This window comes from Ornithodoros turicata, chromosome 1, assembly GCF_037126465.1.
Source record: "Ornithodoros turicata isolate Travis chromosome 1, ASM3712646v1, whole genome shotgun sequence".
Taxonomy (NCBI): Eukaryota; Metazoa; Arthropoda; class Arachnida; order Ixodida; family Argasidae; genus Ornithodoros; species Ornithodoros turicata.
In genome coordinates, this window is record NC_088201.1 from 84,940,263 (window position 1) to 84,966,812 (window position 26,550).

General features: G+C 43.8%; 1 protein-coding gene and 1 long non-coding RNA gene across 2 annotated transcripts in view; one reads left to right on the plus strand and one right to left on the minus strand.

Annotated features, from left to right (window-relative positions):
* LOC135378441 (G-protein coupled receptor dmsr-1-like) overlaps positions 1–26,550 on the plus strand; it is a 455,353-nt gene that overhangs the window by 201,074 nt on the left and 227,729 nt on the right. The window lies entirely within an intron of this gene.
* Positions 10,632–11,219, minus strand: LOC135401732 (uncharacterized). The gene is made up of 5 exons (XR_010424895.1): positions 11,206–11,219; positions 11,043–11,111; positions 10,919–10,984; positions 10,756–10,824; positions 10,632–10,700 (listed from the first exon to the last, which is right to left on the minus strand). It is a non-coding gene; the product is annotated as an uncharacterized LOC135401732 (long non-coding RNA).

Below are 26,550 nucleotides of genomic sequence, written 5' to 3' on the forward strand. Positions count from 1 at the left end.
CCTGGACGGCGCAATCCCGCTGTACACCGTCGGCACTTCACGTTCGTGATCTAGGTCAGTGCCGTGTATGCCAAAAGGGAGTCTGGCCATTAGGAGGAGCCTAAAAAAGACATCAAGGTGAGAAACCGGGCGTGTTGGTGTTGATCTTGCATGACGAACTACATGTCCTGTCGTCTCCTCTCTCTGTCCCGTTCCCAGTGCTAGTTCGTCATGCAAGACCTAAAAAAGAGGCTCGACCTGTCAATCAAACTTGGTCGCATTTCATTGGTTGCCGTTTTCCATGGGGGCCGCCATGACAGAATTTCCCGAAAATGGCGGTGTAGCTTGGAATCGCAAACGAGAATTTCGTGACAAAAAATGTTCATTAATCACTTTAATTTTAATATCTGGGTATATATTATCGTGTAAGTAGCTTGAAAAGTACCTTTAATTTGCGCTCCAGTATCAGCATTTACATGAAAAGAATATGTTCCGTCGTTGTTGGTAGACCTAGTAAACCTTACACTAGTGCGAAATTTTGCATTGGTTTGCTTAATTTTATTGATACACACACCTCTGTCGGTTTATGCTTCGATCTAGTTTTGTCTGGTAATTAAAATATAACGGCTGCAGTCTCTGTACAAACCGTACAAACCATGGTACAAACAGATGGTTCTGCCGGCGACAATAATACAATACCGGTGTCCTACGGATTGCAAGCATTGGAAGTGTCTACGTGAACTTTCTATTGCGAAGGCTAAACAGAGGTGAAGCTGTAACGAAAGGAAAGTGTAACCGGTAGTTTTTGTGACGTCTGTCAGAGAAGAACGTAAAAAATGTTCAATGTCCCGCAAATGGTGATGCACCGCAGTGTTGATTTCGATCGAAAGGAACACACCAACTGAATTATTTGTTCCGCTACGGAGAGATTGAAATACAAATTCAGAAGACGGAATTTCCTGTAAAACTATACGTACTCTTAGACATATCAGATTGGTATGGGTCTCGAGCTAAAATTCGTAAGTGATGCGGTGCGTCGTTTCACCCATAGGACGATTGGAAATAACATTCAGTTTGCAGTAAGAATAATTGTCAATTCAGCGAATTTGAACTATCGGTCAGTAGATGCTAGATGGCTCTTTTACTGTTGGTTGAATTTCTAAAGGCAAAGGCTAACTACCTCTAACTACTTTGTGTCCTCAAGGCTGCATGGTAGAACATGGTGGCTGAGTAACAAAGCAAATCAAGTGTTCCATAATGATAGCCGATTGAGATACTCAGCCTACATTATAGCAAAACCCCTAGAGAATGGACAAAGAAGGACCCTCCTTGTACCTTGTCTCCGGGTTTTTACTATCATGGATACTTATCGCCAGCTCACTTGCTACCTAACCGTCCTTTCACTCAGCTTACAGCTGCACAACACATGGAACTACCATATCGCTATACATGGCGCTTACCTAAAATGTCTTGTATCCCATCATAGCTCAGTTGTACCTGGCACAGATTACTTACACAGATACTTGTCACAACAGGTTTACTCGTCTGAGTTTTGCTGCGACTTAGTGCCTATATACAATTTGTGCAGTATTGCACAGTATTGATATTCTGCTTACATGGCCCAATGCATGTATTTTGCAAAACAAGACTTACCAGAATTAAGACTTACCAGAACCTGAGTTGAACTCATCGTAAGAAAATAAAGTGCGTGCAAGGAAAGCTTACACAAACAGAGTGCAATCATATCGGTGCCATATGCTGCAAGTATTTAACAAAGCAAGGAACAGCTTCTCTTTCTGTGCACACAAAATGTTTCATTCTTTTCAACCTTTGCTTTTTATGTGGTCCTAACTAACATGCTTGGAACTGCTGAAAAACAATAATGTATTCCTTGTTATACCTCAATATATCACGCACGTCATATGTTGTCTGAAATGTGATCATTTGTGTATCTCTTTTTGTCTGACCTCTCTCCTATGGGCCGTGCATATATAGCTTGGCCTGTAGCATGACTGAGGTACACAAGCACCCTTACCACGACAAGGTAGAGATACATAAAGGGGGTAGGTAGTTCAGAAGCACCACACTATGCACTGTAGTTCGAAAGGACCACATGAGTTTCATAACGTGGAAACGTCCGACTGGTGTAGCTGGAAGATCCTGACAACGTCAAATAATCTGAAAACAAACTCCACTACCACAAACATTCACGGTACCTAGTTTTGGAGCATGGTTAATACTCACGTGAATAAATGGCATTTGCACACATGAAATGAAACTGTAGATCGCACACACACAAAAATGTGTCCACTACTGTAAAAAGACACAGAGCAAGTCTGGCAGACAAACGTGGCAATTGTCAAGGCTGATGCACATAGTAGAGTGCGCACATAAATCTGCGTCCGACATCTACACTAGGTCCCAGAGCAGATCGCATACAACAAAGCATGTCCACTGCATACAGAGATGTGCACAGCAATCGTGCATGTAAACATGCAGCCACTAGTGACGCCTTGAAGCACACATGCTCATGCTGCCCATGTCCGTTCTCTGCACACACACACACACTGTTTCGCTGAGTTCTGAAAGATGAAGTTGCAGATGTTGCTTGACAAAAACGCTTAATTACGTTGCCCTTAACCCTGTGGCATTGCGGGATATCAATGTCCTCAGTGGCAGAACACATGTTACTGTTTAGAACAGAAAGTATGTTGTCTTTGTCCATGCACTGGTTGGATATTACTCCGAAAGCAGCTTTCACACTTCAGGAGAAGTTCGTGAACAGCAGCAGATGGACATATCAGTGAGTCAGTTCTGCAGGACTTTGCTAATGTGAAGTCCTGAGGGCCTGGCAGTGCTCTTTCCTTATTAATAACAGCATTGTTGCAGGTGTCAAAAACCTTCTTGTTTTTTACAACTCGTGACACAATATATCCTGCATAGTAGTAGAATGTACTCTCTGCTGTTGCATTTAGCATAGGTCTTCCATATGTCGTGTTATCAACGTCCACATCAGGTTTAGTGTTGTCAGTATCGAGTGTGGTGTTGAAGTCTGCCAAGAAGTATGCCCCATCATCCACATCATACGAACCAGTTGTAACGACCTTGAGGTACTGGCTGACACTTATAATTTTCAGGGCTATTTTGAACTCCAGCGGTGTAGGAACGGGGTTTCTCAAGCGGACAGTTGAAAAGAAATTGTCCAGGCTATCTTGTGTGAATCTTGCTGTCAGCACCATCTCATGTGGTCCTCGAGAAGGTGTTGTTGAAACTGAAGAATTGATGTTGTAGAGAGGAGCACACCTGCTTGGCATGGCTTGAAGTAGCCATTCCCTATTTTCACTCGGGAAAACATGTCCATAAAGGTCTGCAGTGACGTTACAGCTTCCTCGTGCCGCACTGGATTATGTAGACTCAGAGCCATGGTTGGGTGTCGTCTGCATATGATGTCGAACCAGTGGTTTACCTGTTCAATAAACCACGCGGTTACCAGCACATTTTCTTTCCATCCATGCTCTGTGACCATAGTTCGGAGTGCGGTCGCTGTAGAGTGGCTGAGGACAAACATCGAGTTAGATACCTTGATTTTGTGAAAACGATTAGGGTCCAAGACCTCAGGCTTCAAGTTAGGGCAAGCTTGAACGTATGGCTAGCTTGGTACTGCGCTAGTCTTTGAATGGGCTCAATGGAAACAATGTTGAGAGGCAAGTCGTTGTAAACTACATCCAGAGGGTCGAGGATGATATCTTGGCCACAGACAAGATGCGCACACAAAATTTTCACAATATGGGGTACATCTGCGAGCATTCTGATGGTGTTCTCGCCAAATGATGTATGCTTAGCACAGTTGGCAACGCGGCTGTGCTTTCCTGCCACAACGCCAAAAAAAATTCCACTTGGACCTATTCCGTGGCGCCATGTCCGTGGTGATCGCTAAAACATTTAGGCCAATGTTGAAGCATCTTTCAATAACCAAAGCTGTAAACTAGCCAGCATCCACACCACTGAAGGAAGTGCCTGTAGAAAGTATGAATGAAGTTCCTTTACTATTAGGGTAGGCACGAAAGTAAAAATGAAACACATTCCAAAAAGATGCACTGTGATAGCTCGTTGTAATAAAGCATTTCGAAATTAGTTTGTTTCAAATGACAGACGTACAGCATTCATACTAAAAATAGGAAATTTCTCATATGCCCTCAGTGCATTACAAAGCCCTTGGGGCGAACATGTCTTTCCGAAACGCCTTCACACAGTGTTGAAAGGTTGTCATTCAGTGTCGAAAGGCTTTTCAAAGGAACTTGATGTAGCATTTGTGTATGATTATTAATCTGTAACAATTATGCATTAATGTATGAGGTCAGAATAGAACAGAAGTGCAAAAACGACATCTGTGTTGCTCTCTCATAGGTTTTTTTTATAACAATTTGGTAAAGGATAAAAATAAACACCTGTATGTGCATGTATAGGCTAGGTAATATGTGCGATGCACCTTACATTTATGAAGACTAAAAAATCTTTATACTATACCTGTGTAGTGATAGGCAACAACCTGTTTCCATCTTGTCGAAATCCCACACACCATAAATACAAGGCCATGTGTAGCTGGAACCTTGCCCTCGATACCAGGAACAGGAAGAGTAGTATAACCCCTTGTGGAGCTGGCTGACGGGTCATATTCAAGTCTCTGCTGAATAGCCATCTCGTCTATCATCAGCAGGCAGCATCGCTCTTGTTCAGTAAGGCCACGCACTTTCGTCTGGAGAAGCTGGAACACCTCATCGATCTGTCCCGGCTGGAACTTGATTCCTATGATGGGATATGCATTTCTAAAGTTATGCCAACACACTATACATGCTCTAATGCATGCAATTTGAACTTGAGTAGTACAAGGGGCACTAGTCCAAAAAAGAGATATGTAAGCATCTGCTATGTACTCACACCTAGCAGAGCCACAGGCCCTTGATTACACAACCTTTTAGTTTATTGTGTATATTACAAGAGTTACACAAGAAAATGTACAAGGGCTCTCCACCAGTTATGAAGGACTTCATTTGCTTACAAGTCATGATGATTAAGGACCAATTATGTGTGAGGTGAACCACAGTCCAAAAGACAATGTACTGATTTGGAACTCGTACACAACAGGAGGCGATGTCAACAAGGATGCTTCTCAAGTAAAGCAACCCGACAAAGTCCACTATTATATACATTCACCACGCAAACACCCCCCCCCCCCCAGCTGTTGCTGGTGGTAGTTATGTTATGCAATATCTCATGCTATTATTAGATAGGCTGAAAATTCACATAATGAGTGCAATAGCACACTGGTTCGAAATAAAAGTGCTCTCAAATTTACGTGTTATTACTTCAATAACAACTTGCAATACAAAATTTGGAGATATTGTGGAACATCATCCTACAACCATATTACTTCTGCCATGTCATTGCTAATACATTCTCAGTAAACAAACACTTTGAGTAACCTTACCTTGCACCCTACGTCTCAATGTTCCGGCCGACGGGAACGGGAGCTTCTGGTCGAGGAAGTTTTCATAACCAGTAGTCCCACAGGAAAAATGGAGCTGCAGCCCTGCTTTTACGGTGGCTTCAGACCACTTGCATCCACGATTGCTTGGTCGCGAAAGGGCAGCAAGCTGATCTTTCCTAAACACGGCCTGCAGACCTATTTCAAGACGTGCTTTAGAGGCAGACAGAGCTCGATATCTTCGCCTTGACTGTCGTGCAGTCTTCTCCAGGTGTGCTATGCGCCTTAAAAGTTTGATTCTTTCTCCAGAAGTGGAAGCCTGTGTGTAAAGAAAACCAGTGGACAAGGAATATAGTCACTACACTTTTCTACACAACACAACATTCCCTGAAAGCAGGACTGTTGCAAATATGCAACCCACAAGGCAACCGAGGGAGGAGGGAAGATGGGGATAAAGCCCCGGGGCTCTTCAGGGGCCTGCCTGACCCAAGGCCTGACAGTTGCTAGCACCAGGAAACAGGAGGAGAGGGGTCCGGGCAGGACTCATCCAGAGTCATCCCCAGGGTCCGAAATTTCCCTCGTCAGCCTTGGAGTCCCGCTCACATCATAACCAATCTGTTGCATAACTAACATTATGTATCAAATACCTCTTCTCTTTGGAAGATTCCTGCATGGACAGTGTATATAACCACATACCTGATGTAAGAAACACGGACGTTTTGCATTTTATCTGTTTTATCCTAAAATCACATTAAAAATCTTTAAGACGCTATTAAAAAAGCTATAAGAAGGTACATAATCTTGCTGTTACAAAGCCATATCCCATTAGAGTGAAATTAGGTCATTGTTAAATGAAATAACTTTGAACTGTCAGTCCAGGGAACACTGTGTGAAAAAGTAGCAGGATCATTTTTTGGACAAAGAGATTACAAACCAAAGTAATTGTGTCCCTTTAATGCAGCGTCACTGTGTGTGTGTGTGTGTGTGTGTGTGTGTGTGTGTGTGTGTGTGTGCGTGCGCGTGCGCGTGCGCGCGCGTGTGTGTGTGTGTGTGTGTGTGTGTGTGGAGTAATATATCCAGAAATCGACCTCAGTAGGGGGGGGGGGGTATTGAGCTTCGGGGGGTATGTTTATGGACACATGGCAACGGAAAGACACGCGGTCAAGAGACTTGTTTCTGCAGGGAATGTTCCTGGCATAAAGAAATAACAAAACCGCTGTCTCTCCACTGCCTACGTTATTTACTATGCATTTCTATCATGGTTGGTGGACCATCCTCCATGACAGGGGTATAGCAAGAACTTTTTTTTAAGGAGGTGGAGCACCAGCTCCCGTGGCATAGTGGTTAGAGTGATCGCTTTCCACGCCGAGACTGGGAGGTGGCACGGGTTTGAATCCTGTCACCGGCTGTGCTGTCTGAGGTTTTCCCTGGGTTTTCCGAAGACTTTCTAGACGAATGTCGGCACAGTTCCCCTTGAAGTCGGCCCAGGACGCATACTAACCCCCCTGTCCCCCACTCCTTCCTGCTGTCCTCTCTTCATCTGTCCACGTCTATACGCCGCTCATAGCCACAGTTGCTTCGCGGCGCTAACACGGAATTAAAAAAAAATAAGGAGGTGGAGCAAAAAAATCTATCGCTTTACGCTCCTGTATTTACGAGGTGAAATGATTATCGCCAGCCAGTCGTGAGCACTTCAGCAAATCCACCCAGGGCACCATGAATTAAGAAACCCTAGTAGCGCAATTTGTTGCCGGAACGTTATGATAATGTTTTACTCAAACGTTGGAGAAACGTGGCTAATGTCCTCTTGAAAATTTGTTGCAGCAACGTTGCCGGAAAACATTTCTGCAAGATTGTGACAGCACTAGAGCCATATTTCCCCAACACAAATACAATATTGAGGCAACATTTCCATCATGTTTCTACAATATTGTGACACCGTGACATCAATATTCTTCAACGCACACAAAATATTGTGGCAATATTTGGGTAATGTTTTTGCTACATTGTGACAGTGTTGCAGCCGTATTTCTTTAACACTATACAACATTTAGGCAGCGGTTATGTAATGTCCCACAACATTCTAATGCGTTACATCCACATTTGTTGAACACACCGTTGCACCGAATGGTATAGCAACATTTCATCAATGTCATACTGCGAAGTTTCCCAATATTCCTAACGCCCACGACTTTAACTTCATTTGCAACAGTCTAACACTTGAGCAATGTGTACACAACACTACAACATTGCTGCACCGTATGTACACATTTTTCAATGTGTGCGTACATAAGTTCTGTACAAACCCCTCCTGACTGGGGTTGTGGGGACCCGTATTGTCATCAAGCAGGAGCGCTACCTATGGAGGTGGACTCTGATGGGGAAACCGCTTGGGTGTCCCACTGGATGGAGCATATACTGAAACAGTAACTGTTGGTGTACACTCATTAGGTGTAGTGAGGCGTAAAACATGTGTAACAGTGACGATGATGCATACTTGCAATGAACCCATGTATCTATAATGAGTCAAGTATACCCAACAACATTCCTGACATCCCTTCCTGTCAAGTACCATGTTTTTAAGTCAGGCTTGCACTACATGGGATATTAACTGAGAGGAATGCACGAGAACCCCCTCACAAAATCTGGACACATTACAGATATGTTGCCTGAAACGTTGTATTTCTTTTCCAAGAAGCATCGCTGTAACGCTGTCTAAATGTTGCAAAAATGCAATCCAAATGTTGCCTCCACATTGTATTTGTGTTGGAGAAATATGGGTGTAACGCTGTCTTCCACATTGCAGAAACATAAGACAAATTTTGCCTTCATATTGGATTTGCACTGAACTAATGTGGCTATAACGCTGTCTCAGTGTTCCAGAAACACAACGAAAATATTGCCTCCACATTGTATTTGTGTTGGAGAAATGTGGCTGTAACGGTGTCTCTACATTGCAGAAACATAACACAAATGTTGCCTCAATATTGTATTTGTGTTGGAAAAATATGGCATTAATGCTTATCTCAATGTTGCAGCAGCATGACACAACTGCTACCTCCATATTTTATTTGAATTGGCAGCATATGGTTGTGACGCTGTCTCAATGTTGCAGTAACATAACACAAACGTTCCCTCCATGTTTTATTTGTGTCGAAGGAATGTGGCTGGGACGCTGTCACAATGTTGCGGAAATGTTCTCCAGCAGTGTTGTTGGCAAGAAATTATCCAGGGGACATTACTCACGTTCGCCAAATGTTTGAGGTAACATTTTCACAACTGTCATGCAAAATATTGTGCGAGTATAGGGTACAGTCAGGAGCTTGGATGAGTAACGTTGCTCGAAGGTGACTGAGGAACGTTCAGACACTGTTCCCTAGCAACATTGGAGAAACAGTGCGCTGCCACGTTGCAGGAACATCGCAAAAAGGACAGAAACGTTGGCCCACTTTTGGTAATATTATAATAATGTTAACAAATGTTGCAAAACGTTGCTCAACATTGGACAACATTTGCAATGTTCATTCAACCCCACGGCAACAATGTGTGATACTATAGGGAATGGTGTCATACATACTCGGCGGCCTGCATTTTGGGGGGTTCTTGCCCCCCCCCCCCACACACACACTCATTGTGCCCCTGCTATATGTAGCCAAGCTATAGGGCAATCAGAACTTTCGGTGGGGTGCTACAGAAACCATGTGGGTGTAGGGATATCCTTGTGTATATGTCATTGCGTTCCCAACTTTCAATTGATGAACGTACAAGTACTACAATCAACACTGATTTATTCAGGCTTCACTTATTAGGATCCTGCACGAATCGGACAAAAGATGTGGGGTCATGTTTCAGTTCATGCAATTTGCCTTCATTTATCGAGGCTTCAGTTTCAGGACCGGGACAAACATTTCCAGGAACCGCTGTTGAAGACGCGCAACAACTGCATTCGTTTATCCTGATAGGTGAATTGGATGGTTTAGGGGACACCTGACAGAGATTTTTGTAAGAATTGTCCAGCAGAAACTGTACTACTGGTATGCCTCGTGTTGAGTGCGACCTATATTTTGTCAAGTGGGAGGTGACAACCTTGAGCAATTCTTTTTCCTTTCCCATATGCACCCAACATTGACTAGTTCAGCCACTGATGCCATTAAGGAAGGTGATTCTGTAGCTTTTGACAGTGTCCTCGGCCACACATGGCTCTTGTCAGCCAAAGCGTCAGAGAATAGCAATTAACATGGTGAGCAAACTGCAATATGCAAGAAGAAGAAAGAGCTCATAGATGAAGATTGTGGATATCAAGGAGTGGGGAACTCAGTGTTGTGAATCCTGAGGATACATGAAGTGCACTGAAAATGGTGTGCTTTTTTGTTTTTTACCGGTTAAAATAGCATTACATATATCAAATTTTTAAGTTGCTCATATTTCCACTGCACTAGTTTAACGTTTTCCACTAATATGACCTCACTTTTATGAAATGCTGTATTCTTGTTTAATCAATTTTCGGTGAGATGAAAAGATGAAAAACTAAACATAGCATGAAAGCAATAACCCACTCATCTAGTCTCAGACTGCTAGATCAATTGCAGAAGCACGTTAGGCATCTTGATAGTGAGCTTTAAAATGAAATTCCTGCATATCTGCAGTTGGGTACAGCAGCAAGGAAGGAAGAAAGAAGAAGAAAAAAAAAAGAAACAGGATATTCATACATATGCCACCATTTTTTTAAATAAAAGAGTTAGTTACAAAAGAGTTGAAAAAAAGGGAGAGAGCACATTCAGCTGCAGCTTTGCTACAATCAGCAAACATTTGTTTCCCTTGCACGCAACTATCAATTGGTATGTTATTGGTTTATGCATGCAATGTCTTGGAAAAACAAAAATGATTGTGCTTAAAGTACCGGAAAGTACTCCTGGATAACAATTTTCAGAAACTTGTGAAAATAATAGTAGTTATTCAGTGCACCGAGAGCATTACACGACACCAGAAACAGGATTCATGGCCCTGTGGTCCTTTCTGCCGTCAGATCAACTCATGATGTTCCTGAATGTCATAGGCAGTCAGCCATTAAAAGCCATCTGATGGACCTACACTATAGATGGCCCTACCAAGTGATTGCTTGAGCAGCACAACTTGCATTGTACTCTTTCATGCAAGAAACTTATTACCTCACAATGCTGCTTGTTGATGGCTGCTGTGATAGCAAGAGTGAGGTTTCCTGTGTCGACTGATACTCCTAAGGAAGAGATGGTACTCTGAGAGTTATGTTGCAAAACAGATCAAATTTGTACCATTGAAGTGGAAGCCATCTCAGCACACTGACGGTGTCCCTTTGTCGCCCCTTGTGGCACAAACTTCAGCTGTAATGAACGAGAAAGGCAGATCAAATGTGTGATTTCTATCACATGATGCTTGTGAAAATCTGGAATGGCTTGAAATGGATCCAGTAGTCACGTTTGTGCTTGTCGGAGGCCCTTGCTGTGAATCAGGATCTCTGCTGTCCTGCTCTGTCACTACCTCCTGCAACAGGTATAGTAGAATATCCTCATATACAAAACAGGACAGATGTGTCTTGTACCATTGAAGGGAAAGCCATCTCAGCAGACTAACGGTGTCCCTCCGGCGTCCCTTGTGGCACATCCTGCAGCTGTAACGAACGAGAAAGGCAGATCAAATGTGTGATTTCTATCACATGATGCTTGTGAAAATCTGGAATGGCTTGAAATGGATCCACTAGTCACGTTTGTGGTTGTCGGAGGCCCTTGCTGTGACTCAGGATCTCTGCTGTCCTGGCGAAGATGCTCCTGTGCCAACTCTGGTTGCACATCCTGCAGCTGCAATGAACAAGGAACCCAACTCTGTCCGCTGTAGCAACTTGTCCACTTAAGAAGGTGGGCCCATGCACAGAGCAATGCTCAAACATATTTACAAGGGAATGCCAGTAATTGGCACAAGTAGTTTTCTGTCGTGTTAAAGATGAGCACAGAAATGAACTGATGTGACAACTGGTATACATATTTTGTATCAGTTACATTGTGAAGGCTGCTCGGCTTGCTACAAACTCTGCTTAAGCTGCACACTTCTTGCAACTTACATTTCCGCATCTTTGACGTCTTCTGTGGGGTTGAGTGCAGGCATACGTGTGATCACTCCTCACTGCCTCCTGAAGAAAGTTTTCATTTACAGACAACAAAGCACAGGATACAGAGAAAGCCTCATAACAGTGCCAGAACACTTGCAATATCGTAATAGAAGCCAAACCACTGACGTAGTTAGATTGAAGTCATAAAAGTTATTTTGTTTTCAAGGAATAATCGTACTATGTATGCTGTTATGCAGAAGGTGTGCCTACCTGAGCATGAGCACTGGGTTCCTGACTGAGTGCTTCTTCTGTGGCACCTGAAAATGAAGAATGCAGTAAATTTTGCCCTGTGTCGGATACATGCAACGTGACGTCCTTCAGGCTTAGATAACATGTGTCATGTGCTGCGCTTCCTGCAACCAAAATGACCGGGGCAGTTGCATGGTCCTGCACAGGACAAAGACATATTGATGAGAAAAGTAGCACATTTTAAGGCTTCACTGGACCGTGTGCATGGTATCCTTGCACAACCTACTACTTCATTCTCAAGGGTCTGTTTGGGGATTAGCAATGTTCCCTGTGTTTTCTGTAGGTGCTGTTTCCTGCTGGTTATTTTATTGGGCATCATATACTATAGCTCGTACAAGCATTAAGTATATGTGTGAATTTTGACTAATTTGTTCCTTACTTAGTTTTCAAGCACTACACACCAAGTGAGAATGTAGCTCAAATGTACATGACAATACCACATATGGGAGCCACCAGATCATAAACTATTGCATGAGCTAGCCGTATTGGCTTTACATGGTGATTCTCAAAATGTCTTTTGAAGAACTAGGTCATCTCAAAGGACCAAGTCAAACCTCACAGATCATACCACTGAAGTTCACTGTTGTGCACTTAGTTTAACAACAGTACAGTGAATTAAAGAACAGATAACCCTACACCTGTCATATCCTTTCATAGGCAGAACTGTGCCTATGAACCTTTGTGTGCACTGATGAGTAAATGAAAGTAAATCTTTTCTTTTAGAAAAGTGGGGTCAAGATCATGACATTTGCATCTCTAAGGCTCTAGGAGATGCCAGTCATGAAATACATCATGTGACTCACCACAAATCGTGGACATAGACAGTCACTATTGCGGCTGAAGTCAATCTAAAAGGGCAACACAACAGTTCATTTGCTGCTTGACATCAGCCCTCCAAAGGCCTACATAAAAGTTCATGAAGGAAGCTGTCTCAACACGAGAGCCGATGATATTTTGAACAGGGACTGTTCTTCAACAGTCTCTCGACCTGAGGCAACTCCCTTGATATTTCTCTACCGGTTCGCTGGACTTGTACCCGTCTACATAAAAGTTCAGATGTATAGTTACTTTAAAACCTCATAACTTGTGAGTTACCAGTAAAATCAGATAAGGGATTTCATAAAATCTGACCAATAAGTAAAGCTAACATCATTAGAACTTCTATGCCCAGTTACACAAATATCTCAATTTTGGTCAGCCCGCAGGATGTACTTACGTGGTCAGATCCCAAGTGAGGGAGCAGAGTGGGAATAGTTGTTTGCTTCAGCTTCCTCTTGGCATCTGCTCTGTTGCTCTCAAACTGGAATTCATCAACGTGTGCCTGCCGGTGCCAGGAAACAGGTTTAGATATGTCCTGGATGACATTTCCTTCTTGATTGATCTTTTACCACTTGTTATGAACATACTACCTTCTCGAACTGACAGACAAAATATTTCCTGGACGAAATGCCAATTTATTTCCTAAGCAAATTAGTTCACAAGAAACCGTGCAGCCGCGGCAATTTCGCAGGCAGCCAGTTCCCAGTTACTACTTGTTCTTCACAGCTACTACTCGTTGAGTGTAGTACTCAAAAAGTTTCGTGCAAGCAGGGACTGCGGGGACACTTTTTTTGGCTGCTGAGAATCGTCTGCTAGCGAGAGTGACCGGTCGAGACGAGGGCAAGGGTACCGCAAAATACAGAAGCGAAACAAAAAATGTTGACTGACATTGCGCCCCAGACTGGTCACCGAGAGAAGCACGATGGAAAGTCTTCATGCAGCCAGCAAACTTTTCTGAGCCGCGAGATCAAAAGCTCTCTTGTGCATGAGCACTTCGGCAACGTTAAAACATAAAACCTCTTTCATTCGTCTTTTACCGAGTACAAATATGCCCTACAAAAACAAGTCCATAAACTTTTTCTATGACTTTACAACACCGTGACCACTTCAGCTGTGTGCTATGAAAATTCCATCCTGTCTAGATTTCAACTTTAACTTTCTTTATTTGCAATGCAATACAAAGCAAACATGTAAGAAATGGGACTGCAGGAAACCCGCATTTGGTTCACTTCGTGCAGAAAAGAAATATGGCATGCCTCGCAGATTCTCAGTTCCGTTCCTGATGACGACTCTGCTAGCAGGTTCATGTTAAGAAGCCATATCTTCCGTCGCCGGGGATCCCTGGGCACAACGAAGACACGGACTCCCTTCCGAGTTGAATTCCGGCATCCTCTAACATTACAACACCCCATACCTAATCTCCTGAAATCGGGAACTTCAACAAGCGTAATAACAACGGCCTACCTAACCTGCCCTAACCACCTAACATATCAAATTTTAAATCTGTTTACTTCCCGATATGATTCGCAAAGATTAACACCACTAACACCATCTGCCGCCAGCAGATTGCAAAGCCCTTGTACACCTGGCAAAACCCCTGCAATTTCAGGTAACACTCAATATCCTATTCAATCCAATCCAATCCAGTTTCCCGAAAATGTCGGCACCCAGTGAATCACGGTAAAGTGTAGCTTGGATAGCCTGGGATTAATAGCGAACTGTATTTTGGCTCGTGATTGGCCAGAGAGCTCAAAAAGTGGGTGGAGCTCCAGGTATAGGCAGGTCCCATTAATGGTCAGACTCCCTTTGGCATACACGGCTCTGATTTAGGTTTTCATTTGCCGCCGTCTGGTGAGAGCTTTGCATAATACTCACTGGAGTTTCAAAGTAAAAGAAAACATTGGACCAGGATGTCTACTTAAATCAGGGATGGGCATAAATACATTTTTTCAGTATTTAAATATAAATACAAAATACTTTGTTGAAAGGGGTATTTAAATACTCTCCATAAATACTTTTCAACGTGAGTATTTAAATACAAAATATAAATACAGTATTTAAATACTGTAACTACTACCATAAATACTGTGAGGAAAATGTCATCTGGACTAACAAAAATAACGATGATCATAACAAATCAGCAACGAACACTAGCATTTATTTGTTAGATTATTGTGGCGATTTTGATATTGGAAGTTTCTCGAAGACTGCAAGTTTTAGGCATCTTCTGTTCGGCCATACAATCAGATTCGCAAACGAGAACAGCTTCTCCACAGGTGCCGATGAACAAATGCTTGTATTAAATTTGACGAGGATGCTTCGTACAACCGTTGTCCGCAACAACAGTGAGAAGCTTGCCTCTAAAATGGTTTGTCGCATGCGCATGCTAGCGCAAACACGGCATAACTGCACCCCAAACTCACCCTTCTTCCCGAAAGGCCAAATGCGAGGCAACTTTAACATACGAGTCAGTATATAACTGTATTTAGGAGTATTTATAAAGTATTTAAAAGAATAAATACCCGAAAATTTGTATTTCAATATAATTATAAATACATTTTTCGAGTCTGTATTTAAATACAAAATATCAATACACGTATTTATATTTTAAATTATTATTTTAATTCCAATGTATTTAAATACTGCCCATCCCTGACTTAAATATATTCACATTAAAGGGGCAATAAACAGGTATGCAAGGTGCACTTTTTCTAATGCTGTGTGATTTGTTTCCTACAGTGACGTTTACCAAAAATTTTTGTCGCAAAAAGTAAATAATGGCTACAAACCGACCGAATATTCACTGAACTCTTTCACGCTTATGCCCCGCCCTGTGATGCCCTGGTGACAATAGCCACACGTCATTTTGACGTCGCACACCATCAACCATTCAAAATGCGGAACGCCTATACATTGATTTTGTTGTAATATCGGGAAATGAGGTTAATTCTAAACATATTTACACTTGTGAATGCCAAGGTAGCGAGATCAAAAGGTACGCCCACAATACTCCATTTCATGTGCGGACTACGTTTTCAGCGCTGTATTGGTCCGCGAGGTCAAAGGGATGTTCCCACAACAGGTCCTCCCCGCACGCCGCTGCTTGTGTCAACGAGGCCCGTCATTGGCTAGGAGTCCGAAATCTTCCCCATCTCCAGTAACCGGAATGTAGCTCTGCTCACGTGCGAGACGTGTGACGTAGGTGCTCTCCGAGTAGGAAGGAGAGACTCACGCGGATCATGCTCTTTGAATGGCATTGTTTCGTGGTAAAAACGCTTGCTAGAAGTAAATGAAGTTCGTAATTGGATATCGTGAGCCACGTTCTTTCATAGAGCATAATAATTGGAGAATATTCGTGGGGCTGTTTCAGCGTTTGTCCATGTTGTTTTCTTCGTTCGGGCTGCTGCCATCACCGCCATCTTGCCAGCCCGGGACCGGCAGTGCGAGTAGAGAGAAGACGAAGAAGTGAAAGGAAGCCACTGCGCCTGTGCCAACCCTCCTTGAAGTGTGTAATCATATTCGCGAACGCGGGACATGTGTCTGCGTTGTTGATCTCTGTCGCCGAGACTTGCTTTGTCCGCACCTGAGGACGATCGCAATCGCTGCCTAATCACGATTGCGCGCGATGTGGATCCTGCGTCAGTGCGTTTTGGGTATAAGACGCCAACTAACTGGCGAGATTGGGTTCTCGCCACCTTGGGTTCTCACCACCTGTCGCTTCGTACGAGATTCATCTGCAAGAAATACAATTTCAAAATGTCAGTAAGTCAGTGTGTAGGTTCGAAATACACAGAGTTATCACAGGTTTCGACGAAGGGTACGTGATAACCACAAATAAACAGGAAGTTTCACTTAATGGCCATTTCTAACCTAGACTTACACGTACACGTAGTGATTAGCTGTTTGTATTTCTTCAACGAGTGGTCATAGTGGGTCCGTTGCAAAAAACATGGCATCGTTGGTGCACAGTTGATTCGCTAACACTCACGCTATCATAGCCGGTCTTGCCATGACGAAACCTTTTTTTTCCTCGGGGCCAGCGACACGGGGTACATAGCACTCATCTGTTCACACGTGTTAATCTTGGCCTACAGCTTCGAAATGTGAACGTCGCTTCCTGTTTAATCCAAAAAGTGTACGAACTCCGCATTAGAATGCACGGGTACACGGCCAAACGAGCGTACTGCTACACATGCGCAGTGGAGCAGGATACGGAAACGTACTCAGGTGGCAGATGATTTCGTATATGTGTACTAGTGGTGCAACAGATAGCTTTTCCTATACTTGAATTATGCATAAACTATTAGTTTATACAAGACCCATGCGCGCGTCGTAAATATTTTACGACCGTACCTGTGCTACCAACACCCAGGATCGCTCGAGTCACGGAGACGACAGTGTTGCCGGGTCAGATTTGTTTTTTTTTCCTCGCTTTCGCTACCTGGCTAAATTTACCTTGCATCATCTGCATACCTCAAAAACAGTTAAAATTCCGAAGACAAAACGGAAATTACTTGAGATCCGCGGCCGTCGTTCTCACACTTCAACGCTTCAAAACAGACTGATTGTACCGTGGCGACTGTCCCAAACGCTTCCACTTACGTGCAGTGCACTAATACGCGGATTGCATGAGCAATAGCTTCAAGGAGGAACTGCAATACAAGGTTAGCACGGCACCTGTACCTTGGAGGAATAATCAAAGCGGACGAGGTAGCATGTCCCGCGGCGCGGAAAACATGTAGCAAGTTGCTCTGGGAGGTGTTGTACGACCCGTCAAAGCTGTCTGAAAGGTCCCCTCAAACCCTTCAGGGCTACCTGATGATTCTAAGCCTTCCAGAGTTTCTCTAAAAGGCCCTCTCAGATCCCTCTGGGCTGCCTGAAAGGTCCTAAAACACCTTTCAGATTTTCTCTGACCCTTCAGAAGTGCCTAAAAGGTCCTAACAGACCTTTCAAGATATCTTAAAATGCCCTCTCAAACCTCTCAGGAAATTTTGAGTGGTCTCTTAGACAGATTTTCGATTTCGAATGCCGAAGTGAACAAAATTTTGAACGGAGTGTTACAGCGGAAAAGAAATATTAACAACACTAGCTCTATGTGTCTCGATACAATAAAGTCAGAACTAACCCGCCTCAGTTGGTAGCGTGATGCCTGCTCATTCCAAGGTTGCGATTTCGAACCCAGTAACTTGGTGGCAGGGTTAGACACGCTATCTTCCACGAGGGACATTAAGTACGGTGTGCCGTGTGGAGAGATTTCGGCGTACCTCTATGCCGACTCAGCGCGCCATTAGACTACTATGCTCCATTTGGAACTTGATAGTGCTAGTTGATGAGCTAGTAGGCAAGCAGTCAAAATAGACCAAATGCGAAAACGGCTGCGACAAAGACCAATGATGCATTGCACTTTTAGCTGTGCCGTCCTTCACCCATTTGTGTCATTATGTTATAGTAGAAACTATATGCTGTGTTCGAATTGATTCGTCTTGACGTCGATCTCTTCGCAATCGAACGGGAGTGATGTATAATGTCACTGCATCGAGGTGGCGTGGTGTTTGCCACGTGTAATCCGCCAAGATTACACTCTGTGTAGCCGTTCTCTACATGCCGGAAGTCAACGATGTGCTCTGCTATGCTGATATTAAAAGAGTTTGCAACAGGAGTAACTAGACAGCCGAAATCGTGCACACGCTTTCTGGTTAACTACAGGGTAGAAAGTGTTTGTGTGTCGTATTCCATGGCTGCCCCAACCAAAGAAGAGAACGAAATGCCTTTTCTTCTGCCGATAAGAGGTGTTTTGGCCAAGGTCTGAAGATGACGCACTCAGCGAAATAGGGTTGGCCAGTGGGAAAATTAGAAGAAAGAAACAGTACGTGACTCAGACTCCCTTGCTCCACCCTGCACACAGGGACGTGATCCATTACTTCTGCGAGGAACCAGATATTTCGGTGCATCTATGGGGTTCCAGTATGTAGAATCAACACAAAATACGAAAGTTCAAGACAAAGTGCAAAAGATACAATGTCCTGTGGGAAGCTCATGACGACGTTAAGCTAACAAAGCTGATGACAACGAAGCGTTAGTCGTTATTATTCGTTCTAAACTATGAAAGCAAGACAGCTCAAGACACTTATACCATGAAAACTATACAGGGTGCGTCACGTAAGACTGACCAGAATTTTTATAAAAAAGCTATAGGAGCAGCATAGATGTTGTTTTTGCAGTTGAGTTCTACGGCCAGGCGGACATCCTCTAGAAGAGAGTATGTAACTACCAGATGACTAATTACATGAAATTCAGTAATTAAATTCTTAATCAGGGAATATCGGGAAAAAGCGAGGTGACAGATTGAGAGCATATCCTCGTTGAGCACCATTCCACGTTTAACAAATCCTGAAACACGAACGCGCGCTAAAGTATCCATCCCCGAAATTTGGTATGCAAATGAGACGAAACCAAAAAAGTGCGCCTGAAGAGCGCATCACCCACGCCGACGGAGGCTTATCTGGGCCGGAAAGCGGTTTATCTGGCCAGCTGATCGGCAGCTACTCCAATTTTCTCCACCACTCCAAATCACGTGGCCCTCTGACGTGAAATGAGCGCTGTACTCCCCGCGTTCCCGGTCGCCGCGGTTTCGGTTTCGGCTCATTTGCATATCAGAATTCGGGTATGGCTATTTTAACGCACGTGCGAGTTTCAGGATTTGTTAAACGTCAAATGGCTTGCAACTGGGATAGTCTCTCAATCTGCCATCTCGCTTTTGCCCTGAATCCTCTAATTAAAAAGTTAATTAATGAATTTTAGGTAATTAGTCATCTTGTAGTTGCACACTTTCATCGAGAGGATGTCCGCCTGGCCGTAGAACTCAACTGCAAAAACAACGTCTATGCTGCTCTCATTGGTGTTTTATAACAATTCTGGTCAGTCTTACGTGACGCGCCCTGTATATATCTTGGTTTAGGTGAAAACAGACCCATTTGCATGTATGTTGTTCCTTAAGCAAACACGGACGTAAAAAAAAAGAAATCCATACTTCATTACACCTGTTGAACAATTTTCATCTCCTAATTTGCCGATTCTTCCTCGCGGGTATCATGTGAGCTTGTACGTGACATGTAACATGGCTCGAAACCTAATTTCATTCGTCAAGCTGTCCATCAAGAGCCACAGTGCAAAATATTTTCGCTGTGCAGTGTATCGTCTCTATGCAATCAAATTTACAGAAACACTGCGAAAGCTTTCTCGGACAGACTGACCCATCTAATCGCAGACGTCGGGAGTTTCCCGTGTCTTTGTTCTTTCTTTGTTTCTTCTCAGGTAACTCACATTAGGGAATACATATGCGTCTCGGCGAAACTGCACTTTCAGAACTTCGCACAGCTAACGTTATTATTGTTAATTGTAGAAGCGATCAAAAATTATATCGTTTGGAGAGTACGGCACTGCCACACAGATAATGCTTACAGTTTGGCACCAAGATGAGCCGCGAAAACTATCGGCACGAAAGATACCGCTGAGTAATGATTTCTTTCCTCCATGCATGGTTGTGGAGGAGGAAATATCTGCCTTTTTTTTTTCTTTTTATAAACATTGAAGCTGGCTGACACTCATCGGGAATCTGCTGCTTCATTTATTCGAAGCGTCTCAATGACGCGAGAATAAATTAATAGAGATGCAAAACAGGACACATATGCACGCGCAAGAAAAAAAAAAAAAAACGCATATACACAGAGACTCGGGATGTGAGGTTCATCCAGGTGCTGAGGTGATTTGATTTAGATGCTCGTTAGTAACGCATGCCAATGCGGGAGTATTTTAAATAAAGACATATTGCTGCTAATGCGGTTGTCTGGTGAGTCTCATTTTGCCAGGAACACACGATCTTCACCAGAGTGTCATGAGCCAATGGGCCTTTGCGCGCACTTCGCGTAGTATATCATTCATAGGATATCTCCCTCGCCACAAAAGGCCTCGGCGGCATGTCATGATGGCTCCTGGGTGCTCACGGTACTGGAGGGCTGTCAAGCGGTAAGGTCGCTCCCCACAAACAGTAGCTTCAAGAAACTCTGAAGAAGCAATAAATACCTGCAATTTATGCATGCATTGCTCGAGAGTTAATACGGGGGGGTAGTGGCTTTGAGGGACTGCAAAAGGGATGCATGGAGCAAAAAAGTTTGAGAACAACTAGTCTGTATGCCGATTCTCAACGCTGCTGGTCAGGAACACACCCAGGTGATTTCGGTGGAGGGCTGTCTGTAGACTTCATAGTATGCTTCTTGGGGGAGGATGGGGTCGGTGAAAGCTAATTCTGGGTGTATGAAGGTTAAATAGCTTTGAAGAAGACATAAGACGCAGGAGGCTAATTATACATGATGGAAGAAAAAACCACGAGGCAGAGGAACACGCAACACAGAACAAGAAGTCCTCAATTCAGAATTCGTTCCTCTGTGTTGGGGTTTTTCTTTCGACATGTTAAGTAGTCTGTTTGACGCAGCTATGCTTTCCACAATTTGACGGATTTTTCCTTAGTAGCTTCAGTGTGGAGATATTTCGCATCCTGCTGAGTGAGCGGTATGGGCGATATGGTTGTTTTGAGCTATTCTTGCAGTGGTGTCTGCCAGTTTCATTCCCTGGTATACCACAATGTTAGACCAACTTTTTTTTTTCACCTTGGTTGGTAGACCAACAATTTTTTTTTTCGTTCGTTTATCGTTCCCATCTTTCCTCTTTTATTCATCGGGATGATTTCTTTCTACCTCCCTCTGAGCAGTGTCTGCCGAATTAGACATGCTCCGTACATTGGATGAACTGAATACGTGAAGTTATGCACTGGACGACAACTTCGGCTTTGTTGTGTCCTGATGTACTGTGCGGATTGATGGGAGAAGACAGATGAGCAATACTCAGGAAGCCACGCACAACGCGCATACTCTTACCAGGACGATATTCTCAAATACTCAGGATAATAATAATAATTTATTTTTGCTACGGTGCCCAACAACAACCCGTAGGGACTTCTGATTGGTGCACCTCATATGGATCAAGCCGTCCTAATTCCATATAGCTCCAACGAAAACTAAGGTTGAAGAAAACAAATAAATTCTCGCGCCCCATTTGCAGGAAACTAAAACACCCCGCTCAATGACGCCGAAATTATTGTTTTTCCGGAAGACGGCAGTTGATGAGGTTTAACTATGTCGTGTTTGACTTAATTGTTCGCTGGCCCTTTGCCATTTACGCAGATTGTTGTTGTTGTTGTTGTGCAATAAAGCTTTCAATCACAGCCCTGCTGTCACTCTCGGTTCTGTTGGGTTAGACACCTGAGTAGAAATGGCAGCTCCTGCAAACCAACAACAATTGATAGTGTAAGAAGGAAAGAAGGTAAAACAACGCCTGATGCAAGGTGTGCCATTAAGACAACACAAGATCTTTGTTTATGTTGATACTTCCAACTTTTCCATGAGCAACGACAATATGTGGTAGGAAGCGGTAGAGGCCGGAAGGGTAGCTCCCTTGTAATCGTGCACAAAAACCTCCCCAGGGTATTGCCTCGAGGCTAAGTTACTCCGTTTCTTAAAAGTAATCCCTAACATTCTTTCGCTTCTGTTTGTGAAAGTAAACTTAAAGGCTCGTTCTCTTCGCCCTTCTCGGGGTGTCTGTGGGATAACGGCTCTGACTGACTGCAACCTTTCGTTCAGCGACTATTTATCTTTTTTTTTCAGCGACTATTTTATAAGACTGCGGAACGTGTACTTTAGCATTGTTTCCTTGTTCTGTTCTTCTTGGCAAGAGCATCTGGTGTTGTCAGTGCCTACTTCCGTTGGTGTGTTGTACTTCACTCTCGGAGACGATTGCGTTTTCTTTTCTTTTCTCTCTCTCTCTCTCTCATTATCATAGTTGTCTCGCGACGTAAGCCACGAATGTAAAAAAAAAAAAAAATCAATTAAGTTAATCATGTACATAGTAATATAGTAATCACGAATATAATTGCTATCATTATCAAGCCACGAATTATCATTATTGCTATCATCATCATGATAGCGTGGAACGGTCATTGGTTCTTTGACAACGATAGCAGACACTGATAGACCTGAAGCATCGAGGGATCTACAAAACCAACAGCAACACTAATGGGTTTTAGCACATCGTACGCTATCGCCTTTGCGTACACTCTTAGAAATGAACTTCACCACATAGCACGCTCCTAGCCAACCATCATGCCGAATGACAACGTTCTCGCCCCTGATTTGTTGAAAACGGGAGGAGGAGCCTATTTTGTGCCATTATGCACGGCACAAAACAGGCTCCTCTCCCGTTTTCAACAAATCTAGAGCGAGAACGTTGTCATTCGGGGTGGTGGTTGGCTAGGAGCGTGCTATGTGGTGAAGTTCATTTTTAAGAGTGTACGTAAGGGACAGCATAAAAGGAGCTTCGCGCATTGCGCAGACCCACCACGCTATCTCTTGCATACGCAAAGGCGGCAGCGTATGATATACTAAAACTCCCTAATAGAAAGTGTTAGTAGACCGTTGATAACGTCACCGTATCTACCGTACCAACCGGAACCAATGGCAGCGTGCGTGACTCCGAAGCTTATCAGTTGATTGGGTGCGGTACACAGGGTAATTCGGAAGCCACGTTATCAACGGTCTTCTAACACCGTAATGTTTCGGTTCATTCGCCGAGCGTCCCTGCTAGTAGGGAGCCGAGGCTCCTCTCCGTATACTATTCCGCTACTTGGTATTGTACTACTAGCATAGCATAGGTCATGAACGCGAGTATTGTGTTCGTTTCCTTTCTGCACAAACATTACTGTCTAAGGCCCGGTTTCACGTACGCCAGTTATTTTTTTAATTCCGTGTTGGCTCCGCGACGCAACTGTGGCTATGAGCGGCGCACAGATGAATAGAGTACACCAAGAAGAAGTGGGGGACAGGAGGATCTGGGCCAACTTCAGGGGGAACGGTGCCGACATTCGTCCGGAAAGTCTGCGGGAAAACTAATGGAAAACCTGAGACAGCAGAGCCGGGGTTCGAACCCGCGTCACCTCCCAGTCTCAGCACGGAAGGCGATCATCCTAATCACTACGCCACGCTAGCTGGCAACGCCAGTTAACACTTCAACCGAGATTAGACTTCCCTAAACTTGGTGCTAGTCGGCAACCCTGTGTTACCAATGTGTCTATGTGACTGTGTTTGACGGGGAATCACGCTATCCCGCATTGGGAAAACAGGGTTTACGATTAACACCAACTTTAGGGAAGTCTGATATGGGTTCACGTGTTAACCTCCGTTGGTGAAATCATGCCTACGGCGCAATGACCTACGTTAGTGTACGACTGATGTGGATTTCCTGCCTTGGGGAGTCGAACATTATTCTCTCTAGTTTATTTCTGGTTCATGTCAGTAATTTCGCATACTTGTTTTTAAACTTTGATTCCCCTTTCGCCATTAAAGCTAATGCTCAGGACTACAGGGAAAAAACAGCCACAACAACTAATACTTTGGAAGAGCTTAGGTTCGCGAGTTCACAACGGTTGAACGGTGCTGCTCAAAGACATCAACATTTTCATAGTAGTGCGGAACTATATTGTCATAAAACAAAGTAAGGCTTAGCGTTAGCTCCTGTCAACTGTCAGCAACGGAATTTCATCGTGAACATTGAGCAGCGACACTGGACACAGAGAAGGATGAGGCAACTGCTAATTTGTTAGCCTTGTGTAAACCTTGTTAAAGGAACGTTGACATGACCCCAAATTTTTTTTCCGTTTTTTGGTGCAGAGTGTTCCCCAACGAATAAAACGAGTTCCTGCGAAAGAACGATGAGTATAGGTGACATAAAAACGAGCGCGAGGGCTCTGTTCCGCACAACTTTGAAAAATCTTTCTCCTCATGAAAAGAGCGCATCACCAAACGAGAGGATGTCGTGACGTATGCTACTCCCCTCTATGACCAGTGACGTACGGCGACACAGCTCAAGCAACACCACCTAAATAGAGAAAGCCTGCGCATATCGCCTCCTCTCCCTCTTTGAATTAAGACTCAGAATTCGTCTGCAACTGCGATACATCGTTTTGCGAATTCAAGAATCCGCAAATGATGCAAATGATTGCAGCTCACCTGGAGCATGCAGACCTAAATATTTAGACAAAAAGTGCAAGACTCTTTTCAGAAAATCAGTTTTGAGAAAGACTGAGACCGTTTTCCGCTTTGTTTCCCAGTTTTCCCATTTAGTACGCGGGGACGCTCAATCACAATTCGCAGAAGACGGTGGTTCTTCTCCATGGCCACGACCGCTGAAAGCACGTTCGTCATTGGCTACGGCCGTTGAAAACACGATCCTGATTGGCTGACTGTTAATTGTTACGTCCCGTCGACGAGCGCGCAGGCTTTCTGTATCTAGGTGATGTTGGCTCCATCATGTATAAGCGGCGCGTGAGCTGAAGAGGAAAAACAAAGAAAAAAGGCTCGGGGCATTCACCCCGTCACGCAAGGATCGTGCCGGCCGTCAGCGGCTGCTTTCTCCGACATTTTTTTTTTTTGTAAATTCGATTGCACAGCTATAACGCACCACAGAGCGAAAATATTTTACATGATGAGTCCAGGTGGACAGCTTGACAGAAGAAGCAGGATTTCGAGCGATGTTAAATGCCACATCATTGCTTCTTTAAGGTTAGATTGTGAAAGGTGAGCTAACCTTGCTCGCTGAGGAAATATAGGTCGTAAGGTTATTATGCATAGCGGTTATTCCGCCTTTCTCTCTGTTCAATGTCTACTTGCTGCTTAATGTTCATGATTTGAGTACCAATTAGCTCGATTCTCTAACTTAGCACAAAATTACACCCTTGGTGGGGTGTCTACATGGGGACGCAGTGAAGGAGAGGTAGTGGTGGTATACTCAACTGTCGTAATCAACGTCCGTCTGATCCGCAACGTCAAGAATAGCGCTCACATAGAGATGACGATGATGCACAACGGTGATCACGATGAGGAATCTTGGAACAACAGGCGCACAACGAAAGATATGAGTCATCGTTGTACTCATCCGCGTTGTTGCACTCATACATGTGTTCTGCCACATAGGCATTAATTTACATGTTGTATGTGCTACCACAGACCCAGGCAGCAGACCACTACTGGTCGAATGTCTGTCCAATATCGCCATCCAACATTTCCCATATTGGCCCGATATGGCAATGCAACCCGGCCCAATATTGGCGCGCCACTATTGCCAAGATCCCGTCAGTATTGCCGATGTGAGGGCGTTATTGACGACAGAATATTACCAATGTTCTAAAAAACGTTGGTAATACTGACTTTTAAGACTGGTAATTCTGGTGATACATCTGACCGACAATCAGAAAGGTGTTGGTCCGACTCCCGCCACCGGCACATGCTGACTTTTCGTCAGCTGCCGACTGTCAAATTATTTGTCTTAATTTCGTTTCATTTATTCGTTGTTTAATTGTTGTATAATTGTTTGTTCAGTCGTTCGTTCTTCCAGTTCGTTCTGCATTTAGCAATGTTCTGTCAGTACTTCCGGTATTAGTCGAGTATTGGAAAGCAAATTTCCCCAATATTCCACGTTTTCATTATGATATTCTAGCAATCATACGAATGACACATTTGATTTGGTCAGCATGTTCCATCACAGCACGATGTCTTCCTCCCCCAGCTCTTCTTGGAGCGTTGGAGCAATGCTCTTGATAGGCTTTGGTGAAAGATTTTCTGCAGATTGTGGGGCTTCCAGTGACATGATGGTAAACTCTGCATTTGTGCAGGCTGCTTGCTTGTTTTGCTATTCTGAAACACAATCCAAAAACATTGTCAACATCTTTTTCACATGTGAGCAATGCACCTGCCTTTCTCGTCAGCCCTCT